We start from the raw sequence: 6,000 nt of genomic DNA, 5'->3' as shown, positions 1-6,000 counted from the left end.
GTAAATAAATAGAAGTTAAGTTTAGTTTCCAAACTGAGTTTTCGTGCCAAGTTCAGGGGTTAAATGATGTCTTTTCTCAAGACTTAATGATAACACCAGAACAGATGGATATAAGTTACCAGATAAAACAAAACTAAAAAATAGAATACAAAGTGAAAAAATCTTTAGTAAATTTGATTGTAAATCAGGATATTGGCAGGTATGAATGCATGAAAAAAGTATAGAATGGATCGTATTTACCGTCCCCGAAGGACATTTCGAATGGTTAGTAATGCCATTTGGATTAAAGACAGTCCACCAATTTTTCAAAGAAAAATAGATAGTATATTTGGAGACTATAAAAGATTTGTCCTAGTATATGTAGATGATATATTAGTATTTAGTAAAGACATGAAAGAACATTTAGGACACCTCCAGAAGACTTAACCAGCAGAAAGAGACACTCATCCAAGAAAAAAAATGAAACTCTTGGAACAAGCAAGACTGTTAGAACAAACACTACAAGCAAGTTAAGTTCGAATTAGTACAATCCCGGCAGTTCTCCATCTCGGACAAAAATGGATGAGACGGTGTGCATTCCCCAATGAATGCAAATAGATCCCTTGTATCGGATAAAGATACGGCTAGTCGGTTCAAACGGTAGGCCGATAAAAACTCATCAAATCCGTTGATGGCCGTCACTTTGCCAAAAAGTGAAGATGAGGGATGTTCATCTCTCCGGACAAGACGAAGACTACCAAAGACACTGACGCAAGGAGCTACTTCTACCAACAAAAGCATACTTACAAAAAAGAAAAAAATGACAACATGAAAAGTATAGTTAAAGAGACTTTAGAAAGATTTTTCCAAGCAAAAGCAGAACAAAACAAGCATATAATCAAGAACCCTAGTCCAGAATTATCTCCAAGTCCAAGGATGTCACCAGTCCATAGTTCAAAAGAAAGAGATATGGTAAATTTTCAGAATAGTGCATTTTAAGATTCACAAGACCCAAACGACGACGATTCGGGAATGAGTTTTGATTCTATTGCACTACATAATTTAGACACATAAAAAAAAAAATATATATATATATATATATATATGTGTGTGTGTGTGTGTGTGTGTGTGAAAAGCAAAATAATCGGGGTAGTAAAGGAGGAAAAAGTTATGATAAGTCAAAAACCGAAAGATTCTTTGAACAAAAGCACAAATTTTTTAAGACATCTCATAGAAAAAGAGAGCTTTATTAAAAGTAACTTTAATAAAGCAACCACAAAATGGACAAGATACCAATAACGTACAAGTAAATAAAGTTTTCTTTTGAAAAGTTCACGTGACGATGGGGCCCAAAGAGACCCTACTAACTCAAAAGATTCTTCAACATTTTGAAATTCGGAGTTAAAGTCCGCCAGACGCCTATATATAGCAGCATTTGTGGAGAAGCAAAGACATCACCAACAAGAGCACTAACCACCTCTCTCTAGAAAACTTCCATATTCCCCTTCTCTTTCATCAAATGCTCCAATCCCTTACCCAGCCAAAACCAGTGTAATATAAACTCCTATTGTAAAATAGTATTAAGTTTTTAATAACTACCCCTAGTGTGAAGTAGTTTTTTTGGGTTCCCCCCGAAAGGGAAACCTCTCTCCTTCTTCAAACCATGTAAGTTTATTTACTATGTTTTCTGTACTAATCTCCCTATTATGTAAATTATTTTGTGATTATTATGTTTAAGTAATTACTTCCTTATCATCATGAATTTGTATTCTTAGTATATGGTTATTCTCTTAACTTCTTAATAACCTCGATGGATTAACTTGTAAATTCCTAAGTTTTAAAGAGGCCGTTTTAATGTCCAAATGATAAAAGACGATGTTGGCCGTGGTTATCGGGGTGTGGTTAAAGAAGATTGTTATTAAGAACAAAGGTTAAGAGAAAGAGATGAACAGTATAACAAGATTCATGACTGGACAACGTCCAGATTAAGATAAAAAAAAAAAAACGAAAATTTTGGGAGATAGATAGAAAATTAATTATAACTACATGATAAGAAGAAATACATGAGTGAGGAAGTACCGAGTAGGATTGTTAAAAAATTTATTTGAAAACAATATTAATTTTCTGCTTTGTCCTTTGAACTTTTCTTATTGAAAGAACTAATTGAAAAATTTACTACCCCCTTTAATATTATCCGGCCTTAACAGGACTCGGTGTGAAACGTACCGGCCATAATAGGACCCGATGTGAAACGTATCCGGCCATAATAGGAGTTGGGTATTCTACTTGGTGTGAATACCCAACTGATCAGTGGTTGCACAATAGGTGCCGTACACGTTATGTATTCCATCCCAATCATCACATAACTATCTATCAAAATTAAGGATCAGGGATAGAATCAAGGGTACAATTCATCAACGTAGCTAGCGACATGAAGTTGAGATATAGACATTAGAGTGGAATCAATTTTTATAGAGCATTCGTAAGCGAGTTTAGTTGGATTCGTGCCAAGGAAATAAAGAGAACGAGACCTTACATACCTTGCAGGCTTTTTCGACAATCCAACCTCACAGCCCGTCTAGCGCTACAACCTATAATAACGATAACGTCTTTCCCAAAACAGATTTATGACTTTTGATCATTGTCTCAAGTGTTCCACGTGATAAACGCACCAATAACGATTCTTACGACCTTCTATACGAAGTTAGGAAGAGGGTACATACCTTAACCAAGATAGAACTAGTCCGCTATTCCCCGAGCATCCAAGCAACAAGAGACTACAACAACTCGACAACAAGCACAACACGTTGCTGCTCCACCATATTGTTGTGTATGCATAATCTTTAAGGATGAGATAGCTGCATATACGTCTCTTTTCCATAAAAGTGACTGCCTGTACAATCTCTTTTTGAAACTTCTCCAATTAATTGATATCTTTGTGTTAACCTTTCTTTTAGTGGTGGGGTCCACCTATATACATAATAGTCCTCATAATAATTATCATCCACCAGGACGTGCCACCAAACCCAACAAATTCATGGTCACCAACCCCTTTCTCTACTACTGCCACATGGAAAAAAGTGATGACATTCATCACTTACCTAATAATTTATTTAATTTCTTTTTCTCCACTACAATTCAACATTTAACTAATTACACGCATAATTAATTCCTTGATCTTAATTGACATAAATAATAATCATTTTTATACACTTCATATACTCGATATCATGATCATGTAATATGGTGCTAGTCCGTAATCTCTTTTGGCACTTACAAAATATTATTTTCAATCACTGTTATTCCACTTTCGAGTCATGAATAATTTTTGGACTTCGTCCTCCCTAAACCGAGCTCTTGATTTGCATGCTTGAATATGACCAAATCCTCCGGCCTCGGGTGAATTTGCTCATGTTGGACGGTTCAATTTTCTATTCCAAAAATACGGGGTACTATAACTTGGACCGTATTTCATTTAAATAAATGTCGAACCTCGAACAACCTTCTACCTTCATGAGATAGGGGTAAGGCTGCGTACACACCACCCTTCCCAGATTGGATATGTTGTTGTTTGTTATTAGTGTTTACAGATATTGAACTAGTGAAATATTGAGAAAACTTATTTGAAGAGTATTTCAGGTAAAAGAATGAGTTTTTCTCTAAGCGAAACTCATGTTCAAAGTTCAAACACAACTCAAGATTCAATTGTTTTTTGTCAAAATGTCAACTTCAATTTTTTAACAATTTTTCTTTCTTTTTGCTGCTTAACAAGATATTGTCCCAAACGCCAGGATGAAAAAGGCAAAGATGCCTTGTTAAAGTGACAAGATCCAGACAAGATCCAGATCTTCCAACATCAGGAAAAGCCTTTACGCGGGTATGAATCAAATAAAAAAAAAAAAGTGAATCCGGATCCTTCGCCACCTTCTCTCCTTGGTTCTGAGATTGTAAGGATTTCTGCCCTCTTTCTCTTCAAATTAAACTGGCATACTAAAATCGGTTGCACGAAGGAGCTTCGATTTTGCTGAAAGAAGGAATTCGTTAAAAAGGAGAAATCTATTGATTACATCTCGCGTACTTGCCCATATTACAACTATGGGGTGACCCACTTCTACTTACGCTGATTCCAAAGCTGCTCCCATTCGTCAAAGCCCGGCAGCAGAGTCAACCCCTCCTTCGGTCGGTTCATGAGCTGCCAAAAGCTAACTCTACGCTCGGTAGCTACCGGAAGTTGCTTTGCTCCCCAACTCGTTTAAGTCAATTGATGCCATGGATCATTCCCTTGTTTACGAAACTGGGCTATGAAAAGCATCGAGAAAGAAAGGTGTTAAACAAATTGGGATTCTTCCTGTTTCAACAGTGATTTCAGTTCTTATTTTTGTTGTTTTGTTTGCACTTGTTAACTCAAGAAAATGATGAGCAATGCTGAACTAGAAAATGGATTGACGCCCATCTAAGAAAGAAAAATGTAGTTGTCTGTTTCATTCTCTTCCCATTTTCTCCTCTCTTACCCTGTTGTATTTACTGCCTTCAAGAATATCCTTTCCATTCTTTCTCTGTTTGCTTCTCTTGTCCCTCTAATACTTTCTTTCATTCCTTTATATCTTTTCCCAAAATACATTACTTTTCAACAAAAACAAATCCAATCAACAGATAGTATACCAATAGCAAAACAACACCTAAATCATTCTTCATGGAGTATATAAATTTTCCATTCTCAATAGTGTAGCCTCGACACTCCAGCTCCTTATGGTCAGAGAGGTCAGCTTCCTATAAACTAGCAACAGCGATGGGGAAAAAGAATGGATGAAATTAGCATCATGACAAAAGATACATCTCTCCAGCTCTTTCCTTCTTCAGTTGCTACTTTCAAAGTAAGTTCTCCCCATTGTGATGACAAAGCACAGAGTTAATGTGCTGTGTACTTTTCTCAAGATATGAATAGCAAAAGGAAGTGATAAGAGTAGATGAGAGGATAGAGGCAAATTCAAGATTTTAACTTCATGGTTTTGAGTTTGAAATTCTACCATAACTCCTTTAATTTATCGAGTTCGAAGTTAATTATTTGTACCCAAAAATACCTTGAACGCATACTAGATCCAAACTAAAGCTATTTAGTTTGGATGAACTCAAAACTTATCCAATAGTGGGTAATGCAGTTTAGCATAATTATCTAAAATTTACTTCGGCTATTTAAAGGTTGATTGGATCTCGTGCTGATAGATACATGAGCTTCATTGATATTCAAAATCATCACTGTTACTACTTCAAATTCTGTGATTCTCCTTTTGCCAGCTCAGTCGGATCTTCCATCTTTTCTCCTATTAAGCTCTGTAAAGAAAAGAACAAAACTAATTTCAAATTCCTATGTAAACTGAATGGAGACTGGCCCTTCAGGCTCATTTCATAACTAGTTATCTGGTCCGCGCTTTGCGCCATCATAAAATAAACTATGTTTTTGAGATGATCTCGTTAAAAATATAATTGGATAGAATAAATTGATTTCTTATAGATATGATTTTCTAATACTTAACTCTTCATATCGTCAATGTCAAAGCTAATTTTGTTTAAATCCTAAAATAATGATAATTGTCTCATATTTATCATGAATTTTACTAATTCCCGGAATCAAACATTTATTTAGACTTGAAACATGTCAACTAATAGAAACTCATCCTCCTTCAAGAATATTACTTCTATATAATTACCAAAAATAATAATTCTAGACGCTATAACAAAAAAAGGAACTAACATTAATTTTATTAAACCCGTAAACAGAAAAATGATATTCGTCATATCAACTAAGATTGACATCACATAAATCTGTCTTTAATTTATTTTTTTCAATATGAAAAATCTTATTCTCACATAGTGACTGATAAGAAGTAGTAATACATACCTTCCCAAACTATTAGTTGCTTTCAAAATTCATTTGCCTTGTTCCTCTCCCCTTTCTCCGAAAATATTTTTAATTTTCACACTCTTTTATTTTCCGTAGTTAAATCTAATTTTTTATTATAA

General features: G+C 34.9%; 1 long non-coding RNA gene across 1 annotated transcript; it reads right to left on the bottom strand.

Annotated features, from left to right (window-relative positions):
- Window positions 1-2,188: 2,188 nt before the first annotated feature.
- Window positions 2,189-2,932, bottom strand: LOC132054595 (uncharacterized). Its single transcript, XR_009414331.1, has 3 exons — window positions 2,703-2,932; window positions 2,520-2,570; window positions 2,189-2,349 (listed from the first exon to the last, which is right to left on the bottom strand). It is a non-coding gene; the product is annotated as an uncharacterized LOC132054595 (long non-coding RNA).
- Window positions 2,933-6,000: the final 3,068 nt, after the last annotated feature.

The sequence above is a fragment of the Lycium ferocissimum genome, chromosome 4 (assembly GCF_029784015.1).
Source record: "Lycium ferocissimum isolate CSIRO_LF1 chromosome 4, AGI_CSIRO_Lferr_CH_V1, whole genome shotgun sequence".
Classification (NCBI taxonomy): Eukaryota; Viridiplantae; Streptophyta; class Magnoliopsida; order Solanales; family Solanaceae; genus Lycium; species Lycium ferocissimum.
Note: the sequence above shows the minus strand (reverse complement) of the source record. Positions and strands in the feature narration are given on the sequence as shown.